The sequence below is a fragment of the Panthera leo genome, chromosome C1 (genome assembly GCF_018350215.1).
Source record: "Panthera leo isolate Ple1 chromosome C1, P.leo_Ple1_pat1.1, whole genome shotgun sequence".
NCBI lineage: Eukaryota > Metazoa > Chordata > Mammalia > Carnivora > Felidae > Panthera > Panthera leo.
Genome location: NC_056686.1, coordinates 156,671,996 through 156,691,714, shown reverse-complemented (window position 1 = coordinate 156,691,714; position 19,719 = coordinate 156,671,996). Strand labels below are relative to the sequence as shown.

The 19,719-nt window shown below is 38.4% G+C and overlaps 1 protein-coding gene across 2 annotated transcripts in view; it reads right to left on the bottom strand.

Annotated features, from left to right (window-relative positions):
- CERS6 (ceramide synthase 6) overlaps positions 1–19,719 on the bottom strand; it is a 325,839-nt gene that overhangs the window by 173,772 nt on the left and 132,348 nt on the right. The window lies entirely within an intron of this gene.

Sequence of the window (19,719 nt, the reverse complement as noted above, 5' to 3'; positions counted from 1 at the left end):
ATGACTTGAGGGGCGCCTGGGTGGCGCAGTCGGTTAAGCGTCCGACTTCAGCCAGGTCACGATCTCGCGGTCCGTGAGTTCGAGCCCCGCGTCAGGCTCTGGGCTGATGGCTCGGAGCCTGGAGCCTGTTTCCGATTCTGTGTCTCCCTCTCTCTCTGCCCCTCCCCCGTTCATGCTCTGTCTCTCTCTGTCCCAAAAAAAAAAAAAAAAAACGTTGAAAAAAAGAAATGACTTGAAAGGAAGGGTGCTCTTGCATGGGCAGCCTGCTCTCTCCTTGGCATCTTGATTTCTGGCATCCACGAGTCCTCCCAGACATACCCTGGCAGGCTGGGACAACATCGATCATTCTGGGTCCTGACCTAGTAGTCTTGTGTAAGATGTTTACTTAGCAGGATATTCCTTAAAAAGGCAGAGACTCCCTCTGCAACCAGAAAGTGTCAACCAGACAACCCAAGAGGGCCACATCAGGGGGCTCCCATCTTTGTAAGATTGACAGTGAAAGTCCAGTAAAGGGCAACAGTCACTTCATTAACAATGCCTCACTGAACTTCAGAGTTAGCTGCTAACTGTAGCCCTGTATCCGAAAGTCCCAAAACAGCACTAGGCAATTCTCTTCATCTCAAAGGAAAGTAATATATTCCTTAGGCTCACCCTGAGTCAACCAACCCCCCCCTACATATTCCCTAAGCATATCCTGCACACATAGGCAGTCTAGTTGGGATCCACCAGGGCAAGACTGTGTGCTCTGCCCACTGCTGTGTCCCTGGAGACTACAACGATGCCTGAGGCAAAGCACGTACACGGTAAACATTTTTTGAATGAATAAATATTCATCATTCATCTTGTCTTACTACATAGTAAGTATTCCTATTTTGAATAAGTCACTAAATGAAGGAAGCAAACACAAAGTGATTTACATAAGATATTAACAAAAAGGGATTCAGGAACTTTTATAACCACTGCCTCAGAAATAACTTTTGTAACGTTATTTTGTAACGACAGTATTTTCACAGAGCATATTTTTTTTCTTCATTAAGGGGAAAATATCCAGGAAGGGACCTGTGTTGAGAATGAAATAATTATAAACACTAACATAAGCCTAAAGGCATGGGCTCTAAAATGAGTTTGAGAGTTTTAACATAAAACAGAAATATCAGATAGCTGGTCAATTTGAAAGTACAACTAAAAACAACCTGGCAACACCACTCTTTGGAACGTGTTGACACATAAAGCAGGTTCCCAAGCACACAGGACGATGATTAGAGCTCATTCAAGTTTGCAGGGCAACTGGCATTTCTGCACTACAGCAAAGGACTCTTACTCAGTTTAGGGTCTCATGAACCATTGGAAATTTTGTGCAAAGTTAGGAGATATACATAAATATGAATTTTTCTGGAATTTTTTTAAATCAGATTCTGAAAGGGAACTGAGACCTTTTTAAAAAAATTAAGATGTACTACAAAGTTCTGTAACATAAATAAAGGAAAAAAATTCCTGGTTATAACAAATTCTTTACAGCCAAAATAATAAATGAAAGGCAATGGGCTAGTATCTTCTGTACCTAAAAAGAAAAATACTACCAATCCAATAGAAAAAATAAAAAGACATAAATAGTTCAGGGAAGAAATCCACTTAACTTACTAATAATTAAAGAAATGAAAATTAAAACACTATTTTTTCATATCCTAATGGTATTTAAATTTTTAAATACATCATTGACAAGGGGAGAGAAAAAAGTAATACTTTTATAAAAGCACTGCTTATTGGTATAAATATACGGAGGATATGAATTTATATCACGTTTTTGTTGTTTGTTTTGCTTCTTATAGCTTTTTTTCTCTTATATTACTTTTAAATTTCAAAATTTTATATCGTGGCCATGTGAAAAAGATTTAAATTCAAAAGACCTGTGTTGAGATGCAGGCTGGGGTTGTAGACAATTCTTTTAACCTCTCAATTCCTCAGCTTCATTTACTAAGTGGAAATACTACTTGTACCTATATCAGTGGGTTTTTGTGAAGATGCAATTAGAGGACATGAAGAACCCAGCACAGCTCTTGGCAATTTTAGCCTAAGTAAAATTGCTAAAAGACATACACCCATGCATCTACATATGCACAGAGCCCACACGCACACACAGAAACCTACAAACCATCACTTAAATTCCACTGATAAGCATCATCACCCTTCCTACAAGGCACCATCTGCTTCTCCAGCCTCACCTCCCTTCCCATGGCTTGAGCTCCAATCAGTGGGTGGGCCAGGCTCTCCACGGCTTTCCTGGGCTGTGCCTTAGTTCATGCTCTTTCTTTGGCTAAGAGGCACTTTCTACCCATTCTCTATGTTTTGCCTGGCAAGATCCAATCCATATTTCCTGGCCTATCTGAAACATCACACCATTGTATCCTTAAAAATATAGCTAGCTCTCTCACTCCATTTGAAGCCCTGTGGCATCTTGTAAATAGAGCACCTAGCACAATGCCTGGCATATTATATACATTCTTTTCATTTGGGGCATTTATTTTGTTCTCATCTCTTCCCTTCTCTCCTAAATCCGAAGTTTCACCAGAATTGTCGCCCTTATATTCAATGTTATACCCAGTTGATAGGTGCCCACACAACAAAAATGAAGAGTAGAGTGGCCTTAACTTTTAAAAGAATACCTCAACCCTGGTATTCCCTATTCTAAAGCCATTCCGTAGTCCAGCTTCAAAGGATCCACATCGAGAACCACTCTATTCTTTCAGAAAGTGTTTGTACTTCTAAAATCTAAGGAGGACTGGGAAAGCCTACATTTCTACATCCTTTTGAATTATACTTCTCAGAATTCAAGTGTTTCCAACCTAAAACTTTTTTCTGGAATCTGTTTTTATGCATCTTTGTAACAATAAAACTACACCAACAAACACTCTCAACAGAGAAATAATATCTGTTGCTGGGGGCAGTCCAATAGCCAATAGTTAAAATGATACAATTTAAGTGACTCTGACAAAAAGGATGGTCTACTATGAAAAACAATAAATTTTCCTCATTGAAGGTTTTACTGAGCAAATAATGTTGACTTTAAGATAATGTTAAGAATAGTGGTTACATAAGCATTAGTCACCGAGTATTTCAAGGATAAGCTACACATATAATAACACTGTTAACCCAAATTATATACAACTGTGATCTCATTTAAATGCCAATAATGACAACTTGGGCATCAAACGCTCATGCTACCTAAGTCAATTTTTCACAGCTGCTAGTGAAGAAATTATTTTTCCTCTAGGGACAATGTGAAGTTTCATGCTGTGGATGATGAAGTCACTTGAGTTTTGCTGTCTTCTAGAGACAATGGAAAACAGCACCAATAATATTATGTAAAGATGTGTAAGTCATTTTTATCTTTTAGAAATAAAGTAATCTTTGTCTTTTTAGAAGTTAAATTATTTTGATCAAGCAATTAACTTCCTTGGACTCTGTTCCAAGGATAATCCAAAATATAGGGAAAATAATAGACCCAGAGATGTTCATCATTCACATAGACGAACCTGACACCTGAGCCATTAGGAATAGTTTTAAGACATTTACAATAAGACAAACTAGGGGAACCTGGCTCAGTTGGTTAAGTGTTCAACTTTGTCTCAGGTCATGATCTCACAGTTCCTGGGTTCGAGCCCCACATCAGGCTCTGTGCCGACAGCTCATAGCCTGGAGCCTGCTTCAGATTCTGTCTCCCTCTCTCTCTGCCCCTCCCCCACTCATGCCTCTGTCTCTGTTTCTCAAAAATGAATAAACACTTAACAAAATGTTTTAAAAAAGGATAAACCGTATTAAGAACGGTCCTACATGGTAGCAGAATAACAAAATAAATCTTAGGACATGCACTAGCTACAATATTATTCAGCTATTCAAGCAGACATTTAGAAAGAAAGGGCACTGTCAGGGGACATTCATACCATGGGAAACAGCATCATGCAAATCACAACTGTCCCTCTACAGGTGGAGAATACAAACAAGTTATTTTGATTCATTCTTTTCACTAGACTTTCCTGGTTATGGATTTGGGGAAAGTTACTCAGGTTCTCTAAGTCTTGATTTCTGTGACTGCAAAATGAGAACAAAAACAGAACTACCACAGATGAACACCATAAAACTTAAACAAGTTAATGAATATAGGATGCTGACCCCAATGGTGGCCAGTAACTCATAGTATACTTTCAAGTCCAGCACTTTAAAACAGTGGGAGATAAAACTGTATATGCGATATGACCCCACAACTATATTAAAAAACACAAAATTATACATTGAAAATTCTTTAATTATACTAAAACATTCCCCTCCATTTTTACTCTTTTATGTTTCAAAATTCTATAATTTTGATATATTCTTACATAATGGGTGTGAAAAGCAATCAATTTTACTTTAAAACCATCTTTAAGAGGCTTTTATTTAAAATATATATATGCATACATACATATACACATTCCCACACATACATGTGTATATGTTTGACAGTTTAAATTCAAATATTTTTATTTAGAAGTCATTTTTCTCTGATAACAAGTTATATGATAGCCTATTTAAATTAGTGACTCAGCTTAAGTTAGAAAAAACCAAAAGACCCAATTAGGCTATACCTTCCAACAAAAGGACAGACTTCACTCTTCTGTTTTCTTTTAACCATGACCATGACCACTTCCAGTTGCCCAGGTGAAAGAAATGTCACAGCAAGAAGGCTCTTGGTAGTTTGGACAAATGCACAGGGTCACATACTTAGCTGATTTGTAGGACTCCCTGAAGCTAGCCTTGCCCAACTGAAACATCTCCCAGGCTGGAACCCAGGCATCTGCTCAGTTCCTGAGCCTTCTCCTAGGGGCTATACTTAACCAACCTGAGGCAGCCAAAGTCTTTCATCTGGCTAGGTCTTCTTTCAACTCATGGGCTGTGTGTCAGCTTTAACTTGAGGACCACACATAAAGCATATACACCCTTTAACCCAGAATCCATTTTTAGGAACTTATTCTGGAAAAAAAAAACTAACATGAAATATGCACATAAGAATGTGTCTTGAAGCCCTCTTTCTAACGATTATGCCAATAAGGAAATGAAAAACAAATGAGCTTTCTGCCAAATGTAGTCATTAGTCAGAATGAGCTACATCTATATGTACTGATCTAGAAAGCTGTCTTTAATAAACAAGTGAAGCCTGCCTTCCTTCCTTCCTTCCTTCCTTCCTTCCTTCCTTTTTTCTTGACTTCTCAATGTCTATTGCATTTTCTAACATGTAGCTATACATGTTTCTTGAGCAAATTAATTAACATTCTTTGAACATGTATGAGTAGGTCTTAGGGAGAGGTAGGCACAGCATGTTCCCAGACAAGCTCTTTAAAAGTTTAATAAATCGATAGAGGGAGGGAAGATGGTGGCGTAGGAGGACGCTGGGCTCACCGCGCGTCCTGCTGATCACTTCGATTCCACCTACACCTGCCTAACTAACCCAGAAAACCACCAGAAGACTAGCAGAATGGAGTCTCCGGAGCCAAGCGCAGACGAGAGGCCCACAGAAGAGGGCCAGAAAGGATTGGCACGAGATCTTCAATGTGTTGAACAGAAAAAATATGCAGCCGAGAATCCTTTGTCCAGCAAGTCTGTCATTTAGAATAGAAGGAGAGATAAAGGTCTTCCCAAACAAACAAAAACTGAAGGAATTTGTCACCACTAAACCACCCCTACAAGAGATCCTAAGGGGGATCCTGTGAGACAAAGTACCAGAGACATCGCTACAAGCATAAAACATACAGACATCACAATGACTCTAAACCCGTATCTTTCTATAATAACACTGAATGTAAATGGGTTAAATGCGCCAACCAAAAGACACAGGATATCAGAATGGATAAAAAAACAAGACCCATCTATTTGCTGTCTACAAGAGACTTATTTTAGATCTGAGGACACCTTTAGATTGAGAGTGAGGGGATGGAGAACTATTTATCACGCTACTGGAAGCCAAAAGAAAGCTAGAGTAGCCATACTTATATCAGAAAAACTAGACTTTCAATTAAAGGCTGTAACAAGAGATGAAGAAGGGCATTATATAATAATTACAGGGTCTATCCATCAGGAAGAGCTAACAATTATAAATGTCTATGCGCCGAATACCAGAGCCTCCAAATATATAAAACAATTACTCATAAACATAAGCAACCTTATTGATAAGAATGTGGTCATTGCAGGGGACTTTAACACTCCACTTACAGAAATGGATAGATCATCTAGACACACGGTCAATAAAGAAACAAGGGCCCTGAATGATACATTGGATCAAATGGACTTGACAGATATATTTAGAACTCTGCATCCCAAAGCAACAGAATATACTTTCTTCTCGAGTGCACATGGAACATTCTCCAAGATAGATCATATACTGGGTCACAAAACAGCCCTTCATAAGTTTACAAGAATTGAAATTATACCATGCATACTTTCAGACCACAATGCTATGAAGCTTGAAATCAACCACAGGAAAAAGTCTGGAAAACCTCCAAAAGCGTGGAGGTTAAAGAACACCCTACTAAAGAATGAGTGGGTCAACCAGGCAATTAGAGAAGAAATTAAAAAATATATGGAAACAAACGAAAATGAAAATACAACAATCCAAACGCTTTGGGATGCAGCGAAGGCAGTCCTGAGAGGAAAATACATTGCAATCCAGGCCTATCCCAAGAAACAAGAAAAATCCCAAATACAAAATCTAACAGCACACCTAAAGGAAATAGAAGCAGAACAGCAAAGGCAGCCTAAACCCAGCAGAAGAAGAGAAATAATAAAGATCAGAGCAGAAATAAACAATATAGAATCTAAAAAAACTGTAGAGCAGATCAACGAAACCAAGAGTTGGTTTTTTGAAAAAATAAACAAAATTGACAAACCTCTAGCCAGGCTTCTCAAAAAGAAAAGGGAGATGACCCAAATAGATAAAATCATGAATGAAAATGGAATTATTACAACCAATCCCTCAGAGATACAAACAATTACCAGGGAATACTATGAAAAATTATATGCCAACAAACTGGACAACCTGGAAGAAATGGACAAATTCCTAAACACCCACACTCTTCCAAAACTCAATGAGGAGGAAATAGAAAGCTTGAACAGACCCATAACCAGCGAAGAAATTGAATCGGTTATCAAAAATCTCCCAACAAATAAGAGTCCAGGACCAGATGGCTTCCCAGGGGAGTTCTACCAGACGTTTAAAGCAGAGATAATACCTATCCTTCTCAAGCTATTCCAAAAAATAGAAAGGGAAGGAAAACTTCCAGACTCATTCTATGAAGCCAGTATTACTTTGATTCCTAAACCAGACAGAGACCCAGTAAAAAAAGAGAACTACAGGCCAATATCCCTGATGAATATGGATGCAAAAATTCTCAATAAGATGCTAGCAAATCAAATTCAACAGCATATAAAAAGAATTATTCACCATGATCAAGTGGGATTCATTCCTGGGATGCAGGGCTGGTTCAACATTCGCAAATCAATCACCGTGATACATCACATTAATAAAAGAAAAGATAAGAACCATATGATCCTGTCAATCGATGCAGAAAAGGCCTTTGACAAAATCCAGCACCCTTTCTTAATAAAAACCCTTGAGAAAGTCGGGATAGAAGGAACATACTTAAACATCATAAAAGCCATTTATGAAAAGCCCACAGCTAACATCATCCTCAATGGGGAAAAACTGAGAGCTTTTTCCCTGAGATCAGAAACACAACAGGGATGCCCACACTCACCGCTGTTGTTTAACATAGTGTTGGAAGTTCTAGCATCAGCAATCAGACAACAAAACGAAATCAAAGGCATCCAAATTGGCAAAGATGAAGTCAAGCTTTCGCTTTCTGCAGATGACATGATACTATACATGGAAAATCTGATAGACTCCACCAAAAGTCTGCTAGAACTGATACATGAATTCAGCAAAGTTGCAGGATACAAAATCAATGTACAGAAATCAGTTGCATTCTTATACACTAACAATGAAGCAACAGAAAGACAAATAAAGAAACTGATCCCATTCACAATTGCACCAAGAAGCATAAAATACCTAGGAATAAATCTAACCAAAGATGTAAAAGATCTGTATGCTGAAAACTATAGAAATCTTATGCAGGTAATTGAAGAAGATATAAAGAAATGGAAAGACATTCCCTGCTCATGAACTGGAAGAATAAATATTGTCAAAATGTCAATACTACCCAAAGCTATCTACACATTCAGTGCAATCCCAATCAAAATTGCACCAGCATTCTTCTCAAAACTAGAACAAGCAATCCTAAAATTCATATGGAACCACAAAAGGCCCCAAATAGCCAAAGTAATTTTGAAGAAGAAGACCAAAGCAGGAGGCATCACAATCCCAGACTTTAGCCTCTACTACAAAGCTGTAATCATCAAGACAGCATGGTATTGGCACAAAAACAGACACATAGACCAATGGAATAGAATAGAAACCCCAGAACTAGACCCACAAACGTATGGCCAACTCATCTTTGACAAGGCAGGAAAGAACATCCAATGGGAAAAAGACAGTCTCTTTAACAAATGGTGCTGGGAGAACTGGACAGCAACATGCAGAAGGTTGAAACTAGACCACTTTCTCACACCATTCACAAAAATAAACTCAAAATGGATAAAGGACCTGAATGTGAGACAGGAAACCATCAAAACCCTAGAGGAGAAAGCAAGAAAAGACCTCTCTGACCTCAGCCGTAGCAATCTCTTACTTGACACATCCCCAGAGGCAAGGGAATTAAAAGCAAAAATGAATTACTGGGACCTTATGAAGATAAAAAGCTTCTGCACAGCAAAGGAAACAACCAACAAAACTAAAAGGCAACCAACGGAATGGGAAAAGATATTTGCAAATGACATATCGGACAAAGGGCTAGTATCCAAAATCTATAAAGAGCTCACCAAACTCCACACCCGAAAAACAAATAACTCAGTGAAGAAATGGGCAGAAAACACGAATAGACACTTCTCTAAAGAAGACATCCAGATGGCCAACAGGCACATGAAAAGATGCTCAACGTCGCTCCTTATCAGGGAAATACAAATCAAAACCACAGTCAGATATCACCTCATGCCAGTCAGAGTGGCCAAAATGAACAAATCAGGAGACTATAGATGCTGGAGAGGATGTGGAGAAACGGGAACCCTCTTGCACTGTTGGTGGGAATGCAAACTGGTGCAGCCACTCTGGAAAACAGTGTGGAGGTTCCTCAGAAAATTAAAAATAGACCTACCCTATGACCCAGCAATAGCACTGCTAGGAATTTACCCAAGGGATACAGGAGTACTGATGTGTAGGGGCACTTGTACCCCAATGTTTATAGCAGCACTCTCAACAATAGCCAAATTATGGAAAGAGCCTAAATGTCCATCAACTGATGAATGGATAAAGAAATTGTGGTTTATATACACAATGGAGTACTACATGGCAATGAGAAAGAACGAAATATGGCCCTTTGTAGCAACGTGGATGGAACTGGAGAGTGTGATGCTAAGTGAAATAAGCCATGCAGAGAAAGACAGATACCATATGTTTTCACTCTTCTGTGGATCTTGAGAAACTTAACAGAAACCCATGGGGGAGGGGAAGGAAAAAAAAAAAGAGGTTAGAGTGGGAGAGAGCCAAAGCATAAGAGACTCTTAAAAACTGAGAACAAACTGAGGGTTGATGGGGGGTGGGAGGGAGGGGAGGGTGGGTGATGGGTATTGAGGAGGGCACCTTTTGGGATGAGCACTGGGTGTTGTATAGAAACCAATTTGACAATAAATTTCATATATTGAAAAAAAAGTTTAGTAAATCTAAGTTAAATTATACATAAAAAAAGAAAAAAAATAAACAAGTGGAACAAAAAAATAACTGCCAGAACAAAGTGTAAACCATAAACTCTTTAAAAATTACACATATATATGCTATATATATGCATTATATATAATATATGTAATATATGTGTATATAGTATGTATATACATACTATATATAATGTATATATAGTATGTATACTATATACACGTATACATACATTATATGTATACATGTATGTATATATGTATACATACATTATATGTATACATGTATGTATACGTGTATACATATATGTATATATACATGTATATGTATGTATACATACATATATATGTATACGTATATATGTATGTATACATATACATATGTTATACACCATTGGAAGGAAACACAAAATTTATCTGAGATTGATTGTCTGGCATATACGGGATTGGAGCTAGGGTAAACTCTCAGATGTTATCACAAACATTTCTCTATTGTTTAATTTGGTGCAGTGACTGAATAATGAGAGAGGCTGTGATGGCAGGGTGGTAGGAACTCAGGCTCCAGAACCACACTACCTAAACTCAATCCCAGTTCCACTGCTTACCAGCCAACACCTCTAGTCTTCTGTGTCCCTCTTCTTTCAAATCAAACCAAGAAAATATAACCTTCCTCAAGAATGTTAACACATGAAGTTAGTACACTTTAAATAAAGCACTCAATCTCACTTATATTAGGATGCCTATTAATGAGAGAGAGAGAGAGAGAGAGAGAGAGAGAGAAGGCAGGCAGATAGAGGAAGGGAGGGAGAGAGAAAGAAAGACCAGTGTTGGTGAGGATGTGGAAAAACTGAAACCTTTGTTCACTGCTGGTGGAAATGTAAAATAGTGTGGCCTGTATAGTAAATAGTATGGCAGTTCCTCAAACACTAAAAATTGAATTACCATAGATTCAGCGAATGCACTTCTGCCTGTGTAACTGCACTTCTTCCCAAGAGAATTGGAAGCAAGATCTCAAACAGATATTTGTGCCCCATGCATAAAGCAGCATTATTCACAACAGCCAGGAGTTGGAAGCAACTGAAGTGTCTGTTGCAGGATGAATGAGTAAACCAAATGCAGTATACGCACAGTGGAATATTACTCAGTCTTAAAAAGGAAGGAAATTCTGATACATGCTGCAACATGGACGACCCCCAAGGACATTATGCTAAGTGAAATAAGCCAGTCACTAAAGGACAAATACTGTATGAGGAACCTACACTAATACAATTCATAGCAACACAAAGTAAGGCTGGGGGAAGAGACCGGGGAGTTAGTGTTTAATAGGTACAGAGTTTCAATTTACAAAATAAAAAGAGATCTGAAATGGGTGGTGATGCTGGTTGTATGATGTGCATGTACTTAAAATGGTTAAGATGGCAAATTTTATGTGATGTGTGTTTTACCACAATTAAATTTCTTTTAAAATCAAAATCAAAATCAAAATAAAGCTCTTACAGCAGTACCTTACCCAAAGTAAGCACTCAGGAAATTTTAGCAGTAATACTGTGATACTATCATTATATTCTACTTCTGCATTTCAAAAATGAGACTAAAAAATAGGCTAACACGAAAACCCTCACCTACTCACGACTGAAGTTCATTTCGGTAATTTTATACTAATCACACTGATTTTGCCTGTATATCAAATGCCTTCCCTGAAGCTTCTTTTCTCAAAGTGCACCCCCACCAGAAGGCAAAGAAGGTTTTCACAGCCAAGAGCTGACACTGGCTACTACCTCTGGCCAAAAGCAAATAGAAAAGGAAGAGCATTTAACACAATCAGCACTCTGCATGGAGGCAGAGGCCAAGGAAGCCTTCACTACGCACAGGCCCTGGGCAAGGAACAGCACTATTCTCTTATTTTCAGCCTCATCTCTACCTCCTAAATTGGTGCATCCCAGCAACCACCAAAATAACATCCTCACACTGAGCAGTATGCTACCATACTCAGTAGCCACCACAGAATAGGATCTCTCTGGTAACTGTTAACACAATATTGTGACAGCCACAAAGAGGGGTAATATGCATCCCAGTGTGGAGAACACAAAATTGAAAGACACGCCAGTTCAGGTTCAACTAACAGTTACCGAGCACCCCTAATACCAAGAATGTACACAGAAATTTGACATACTGTATTATTTAAAGTTCACAGCTGCCCCCTGAAATATGTAACATTATTCCCACTTTCTAAGTCAGGAAAAACACTTGGAAAATTAAGTGATTTGCTCAGGGACATGTACGAATTTGGAAGATAGTTACAATTCAAACCTAGATTTCACAACTCCAAGACCCATGACAATGTGCATAAACATATGGAAAATAAAATGAAAAAATGGAACAGTTCCTAAATAATTCATTTTTCCTACATGCCTACTGTTGGGTTGCTCCACAGTTAAACATTTCTAATAAACACGGTCATCGGTATTTTTGAGGACCAGACAACCTTCTAAAACTTCCCTAAAGGTACATGATAAAGGAGGAAAAAAATACATGGGTATGTCTTTTACATACTTATGCAAAATCTAACTTGCAATTATCTTAAAAATCTTTCAACTTTCACTGAAATAGAATGGCTTTCATCAAGTAAAGGAGGAATGCTTTACAAATTTTTTTAAATTTTATAATGGGCAAAGGAATGTTGTTTTAGTTCTGATTTTCTGGAATATAAGTCATAGTGTCAGCCTTGAATATCTAAAGGACAGAGACATACATGGTAAGCTTCCTTTTCTCTCTTTTTCAAAGTACCTTAAACTGCCACTAGCAAGCTATGCCACTCAAGATAACTTCTATTAAAGGATCTAAATGCCTTTCTGCAACTTTTCCTTTGGGCTAAATATTTGGAAAGATTACCCAATACACAGATAATTTCTACAAAGAGCCACTTCTGTTTCTCCCTCTTCAGGTTCCCTGGCCCAGGCACAGCTGTGCTTAACATGGTGGAAGATTCTGGGTAAATCACACTGCGTGTGTCCTTTCTAACTGTCCACTATTTGAACCTAAAAAAGGGGGGGGGGCAAATTAAAATAATGTCTGGAAGGGGAAAGAAGTTAGTTAGGCATACAGTCCCACATCTGCAAAGGATCAGCCTTACCTTCTTCGCTAGTGGGCTAGAACTGTATTTTTATGAGCCTCTGGTTCTTCTCTCTGACGTACCTAACAACCACATACTTTCAATTTATTTTCCTTTTCCTTTTCCTCTTCCTCAAACCCCGAGGCCAGAATACAGTCATAACAATGACTATAATAAGAGCACAGATAGTTCATATCCATGGAGACTCGCTACGCCACAGGCACTGAAAAAAAGCCCTTTACCTACAAGATGTGCTTTACACCTGTAGTATATATGGAGAAAGGGAGTCTGACTGAGGCAAAAATGGCTTGGTCAACAGCATGAGTCTAGTAAGTAGAGTCTTTGAAGCCAGGTCTGACTTCAAAGACTGAGCACTGGGCCATACTTTTTAGTGGAGAGACATTGATAGGTGAAGAATGTAGAACACAGAATTCCATGAGGGTGCATAGTATTTTATCCATCACTGTCTCTCCTGCATCTAGTGCTCACAACAATGCTTGATGAATATTTATTAGATGAATGAACTAACACAATAATAAAGACAGTGACCAAGAATCTGGCCTTAATCTCACCACCCAGACTCAGGCAGGTACTACCTGCTCAGCATTCAATGAGCATGCTTCTCCACTGTTATTAATAGCTGGGCCCCAGTGAAGCAGTGAGTCGTGTATTTCCTGAAATGGGTCAAAGAACACAACCACTTGCATACTCACTACCACATCAATTAGAAGAATCAACCACCTTTTGTAGCACAGCAGAGATAGATTTTACCTTTGTTTTTGTTAATTTTTTTTTTAAGAGAGAGAGCAGGGGAGAGGTGTGGAGGGAGAGAGAGAAAATCTTACGTAGGCTCAGAGCCCAACACCGGCCTCAATTGTATGACCCTGCGATCATGACTTGAGCTGAAATCAAGAATCAGGTGCCCAACGGTCTGAGCCACCCAAGAGCCCCTGTTTTTGTTAAATTCTTAACGCAGGAACTGAAACCCTGGTAACTCTTTCTGCCAGTTGCTTCCACTTAAGAGTGTTCCAAAAACTGTCAATGAATGCAGGCACTAATCTAGAAATTATTTACTTACATATTTTCTACTTCCTCCAACCATTTCAAAGGAAAATAATCTAAGCCCTGCTTTTAACCACTTTATTTTATGCCATAAAACAAAGAATAAACAAACCAAAAAATATATCTTGCAGCTGTTTTTGTTTGTTAATGTGTGGGATAGAAAAAAGGAAAGACCTAGCCCCAAATTCTCCACAGCAAATTGCCAATTAGCACTTCCCACTTCAATGAAATAATGTCTTGGAAGTATGTGAATAGATTTTGATTCAAAGAGTGTTATCCAACCCCAGTGACTGATATCACATCACTGTCTATTTTACCAGAGTTGTTGGTATAAACTGAAGAGCCCATGGGATCCTATGATAAGGGAGAGATCCCCAGTGAAATGGGGAAATTGTGCAAAAAGAAATTAGGAAAGGTAATCAAATTTAGTCTTGGTGAGACCTACAGAAGCTTTGCACATGTACTTCTAGGATTTGGTCACGGGTAAGTTAACAGGCTATCTCAATGTTGTCTCTCTCACACATGCCACACATGCAGACCCTACTGTGACACTTTGCTGTGAACATATTAGTGAACAACTATCCACAAGGGCCGGGTACTTTCTATACCAAACACATGGGAGGTGAGAGAGACCTAAAAACAATTTTCTTTTAAAGATATCATCTGATTGCAGCTCCCTGGGAGTATTTATTACATTGTGGCTCCACATTAAAAAAAAAAAAAAAAACAATACCTTTTTTTTTAAATTTTTTTTAATGTTTATTTATTTTTGAGACAGAGAGAGACAGAGCATGAATGGGGGAGGGGCAGAGAGAGAGGGAGACACAGAATCGGAAGCAGGCTCCAGGCTCTGAGCCATCAGCCCAGAGCCCGACGCGGGGCTCGAACTCACGGACCGCGAGATTGCGACCTGAGCTGAAGTCGGACGCTCAACCGACTGAGCCACCCAGGCGCCCCCAAAAAAACAATACCTTGAAGGCAGTTTTAGAGAGAGAGAGTCAACCCTAAAGGCAGTTTTGCTAGAAGTTACTTAGGAATTCAACTCCATTAAAGTTTACTTTTAAAGTTACAATCTCGGTGGTTGTATACAGGAAGAAGTATGTGGTTGTTTATCAGTCACACACTGATTCTGACTCGTGTTTTACACACATACACACCACACACACACACACACACACACACACACACACACATAAGCTTTCCAAATTGAGATAAAATCATCTACCCAACAGGAGTGTTGTGAGGATTAAGTAAGATGACATAAGTAGAGATCCTGGAACATAGTAGGTATTCACTACATACTGAATTTACTGAATTTGATGGCTAAAGGCCACTAAAACAATCACCAAAGAGGAGAAATGCATAGTGCCTGCAATCCCCCAGCACAGAGTCCGCATTCATTTTGTTAAATCAGAGAATGCATTCCATATCCATGGATGACAAATAATGATATATCTGAATGAGAAAGCAAATAATTATATTAATAAACTAATCTTACAGCCTTTCAACTAACTACAACTGCTCACTATCCTATTCCCAAAGTTCAAACCCTAACGATATTAAGGGCTGCTATTTTGGAACTGTTCTCTGCACACCTAATGACTGGTACAGTCTAAGACCCAGGGAGGCCACCAAGAAGTCTCAGTTCATTGCATCTGGTTAAACTGCAGCCCTTCTTTCAAAGTCAAAGGAGAAAGTAAATGGGAAAGAAGCAAGAGAGGCCACACAGATTCTGTGGTTGGCTAAAAAACTAGGGGCAACTGGGCTTTGCCCCCATCCAGATAGGTCTGGGGATGTTTCTTAAATGTCAGAACTGAAGTGGTTTCTCCTCTCATACCATTTTTAGTTGGCGCATTTCCCAACCACTTTCCTGGGGCAGTCCTTATCAAAAGGGCATGCTTGTCAGTCCCCTTACTCTACTCGCTCACACCTGACTCTACAATTCTCCGTCTCCTACCAACTCACACTTGTCACACTGTCACTAACTTCTATTTCTAAGATGCCAAATTTTCCTTGGGATTCCCACCCTTTAAGAGATCTGGTGCCTAACACTACCAACTTGATCAACCTGTGCTGCGTACAACCAACATTTCCCAAACCAGCCAAATGTGATTACTTTTACATTTGCCTGGGCATTACTTTGTAATAGTAAGCCTTGTCTGCATTGTTTTCTGGTGCATATTAGGCAAAAATCTTTTTGTCTGGTTTTGCCTAATATCCAGCAGAAAACAATGTAGACAGGCTTATATCTTCCGTGTCTTTGAAAGGCCATGTCCCCCAAGACCTCTCTAATACCGTAACTGCACCCTGTGCATGCTTGGCATAGATGTCTATTTCACTGGCTCATTAGGAAAGTTGTCGTATGTAGTTTTAGGAAATTGCTGTGGTTAAAAGTGGAAGTCACACTGGATACAAGGCCAAACTGACCTTGCTTTAATTTCACATCAGTATTAAAATGATGTATCACATAAATAAAAGTGTACAAAAATTCTAGTTTTCAAAACCCTTTATCACATTCAAAACTTCTGTATGCATAGCACACACAATATTTCTCCCAGTAGTTTATACTTATTAGATTTAAGGTCTTACTAATACTTCCTTTTCCAGAAATAGCAGACATGGCTATTCGGACCAATTCCTTGCTACCCTGACCTATTAAGAACTAAACTTCTCAATTAGAAAAAACATCCCTAAAAGCAGCTGAGGTGACAAGATAGTAAGAAGCTATTAGGAAAACATCTGCAAAAAGCCTAGGAACTTAGGGACCTAAGTAGAGTACCACAACTCTTTTTACTCCAGTGGAATCTGCCATAGCCAGTAAATCTGGGTTTCTGTTTTGGCAGCTTCCTGGAGGAAAGGGGAGAATCAAAGCCCAAGAGCCCACCCAAAGCAGCAGATATTATAGGGGACAATGTCCACGTTAAGCTTGGACCCAAGAGATTATATCTGTAATATGGGTATGAACCATACAGAAATCCTATTCCTACCCCTAACTCTGGGGAATTGTAGGGATGGTTGCCTTGACACTAAGAAGAACAGGAGGGGAAAAAATGGAATGGGAAAACAATTCCATGAGGAGTTACAGTCAAAGACCCACAACTGTAACCATAATCTAAATTCACTATGCCTTGGTGGTCCTAGTCATCTTTAACCATGGACTTCGTTTAAGGGGATCATGGACTGGTAGTATCTGAAAATGTTTGACTGAAGCGTAAGCATAAAGTCTCCTTTCTAGGCCTCAAGAATCACACCCATATTTTTTAAGAACAAAGAGTATCACAAAATTAAAGCACATACAGGAAAAAAGGTACCATAAGTCAGAATCAATAACAGACTCATACATAATGGAACTGTCAAACCCAGATTACAGAACAACTATGTTTACTCTCTGTAAAGAAAGACCAGGTAAAACATACCTGCTGAGAATAGCAAACTATAAAAAGGGATGAGACAGGTTTTTAAAAGTCCATTTCTATAAGTAAAAAATACAACCAGATTAAAAACTAGGAGAAAGAAATAATAAGTTAGAAAGAATAAGAGAATGAGTGATTTAAAAACTAGGTTAGATGATATCTAGCATTCAGCCAAAGAAACAAAAATAAAAATGTAATACAGGAAACAGAAGTTAAGACCCACTGAAGACAGTGTGAGATGATCTAAAATACATTTAACTGTTGTTTCAGAAGAAGAATAGAGACAGGTTAGGGAAGAGGTAATATTTGAAGAGGTAATGGTGTGACTTTTCCAGAACTGATTAAAAATAGCAATCTATAGATTCCAGAAGCCCAGTGAATCTTAAGGATAAAAAAATTTTAAATGACACTTACACACTGCATATAGTGAAAGTACGGAAAGACAAAAAATACCAAGAGAAAACTCTTAAACCACAAGTGGGTGGAGGAAGGCATTATCTTCAAAAGAATGACAGACCCGGCATCAACTTCTTTACAGCAACGAATCAACTTCTATATAGCAACAAGGTAAGCAGGAAGACGGTAGAATGGAATCACCAATGTGCGGAAAGATAGTAACTGCCTATCTAGTGTTCTCCACTCAGAGAAAAAGCTTTTCAAGAATGAGGGCAAAATATAATTATTTTCAACAACAAAAACTAAGAGGTTTCATCTCTAGGAAGCCTCAAGGATCTTCAGAAAAGAATTAAGTGATTCTAGATGGAAGGTCTAAGTACAAAAAAGAATGAAGAGCAAAGAAAATGGTAAACATATGTGCAAATCTAAAAGAACACTGAGTTTAAAGTTCTTTAAGGTTAATAATGTCTGTGACGCTAAAAACCACAGAATAAGAGGCATGAAAAAACAACATAAATCAGGAGCAGATACCTGGAGATACAGTATTATACACACCTCAGATTTTCCAGGAATAGGGTAAAAGACGGACTACCATTCAATTCTGAGAATTTAGGTAAATCCATTGTAATTTCTAGGGTAACTACCAAATAATTAAAAATTGAAAATATAATTTCAAAACCCGGAGGGAAAATGGAATCCTAAAAGTCAAGAATGGAGTGACGATGAAACATCAATGGACAAAACACAGAAAGCAGCAACTAACATGGAGATCTAAAAGCACTGAAAAGTGATATTAAGTGTGTGTGAGTTAAGCTTCAGTGGAAAGAAAACAAATATTTGAATTAAAACCAAATCCTACCATACGCTATCCACAGGAAACACATCTAAAACACAAGAATACAAAAGAGTTCAATAAAAATTTAGAAAAGAGGTACTATGCACCCATTAAAATAAAAGTGGGGTAGCTATTTTAATAAGACAAAATTGACTTTAAGGTAAAAAGCATGATTACATAGGAGAATCACTCCATACTAATAAAACATTCAATTTAACAGGAAGCCATTATAATTTTAGATGTTTATATACCTAAAAGCATAGCCTAAATTTTTTTAATGCAATAATAGACAAAATGACAAGGAAAAAAACCCAGAAAAATCTATAATCATACCAAGAGATTTTAAACATTTCCCTCAGCAATTGACAGAATAAGCAGAACAAAACAAATAATAATAAAAATAAAAGTCAGTAAGAACACAGGAGATTTGAGGATCGTGATTACAGTCTTCACTAAATAGAAACATATACAGCACTATAACCAGCAATTGCAGAATTCACATTCTTTTTTAAAGCATACAAAGGACCTTTATAAACACTGACCATATACTGGACTTTAAAGCAATCTCGACAAATTTCTAAGGAGAAAAATCATACAGAGCATGATCACTTACCATGAGCTAAAAATTATTTTAAAATAACTTTAGGGGCGCCTGGGTGGCTTGGTCGGTTAAGCGTCCGACTTCGGCTCAGGTCATGATCTCACGGTCCGTGAGTTCAAGCCCCGCGTCGGGCTCTGTGCTGACAGCTCAGAGCCTGGAGCCTGTTTCAAATTCTGTGTCTCCCTCTCTAGAGACACTCCCCTGTTCATGCTCTGTCTCTCTGTCTCAAAAATAAATAAACGTCAAAAAAAATAATAATAAAATAAAATAAAATAACTTTAAAAAATCTCCACGTTTTAAAATTGAAAACACATTTCTAAATAACTGTTGCATCAAAAAATTATTAAAATGGGGGCGCCTGGGTGGCGCAGTCGGTTAAGCGTCCGACTTCAGCCAGGTCACGATCTCGCGGTCTGTGAGTTCGAGCCCCGCGTCGGGCTCTGGGCTGATG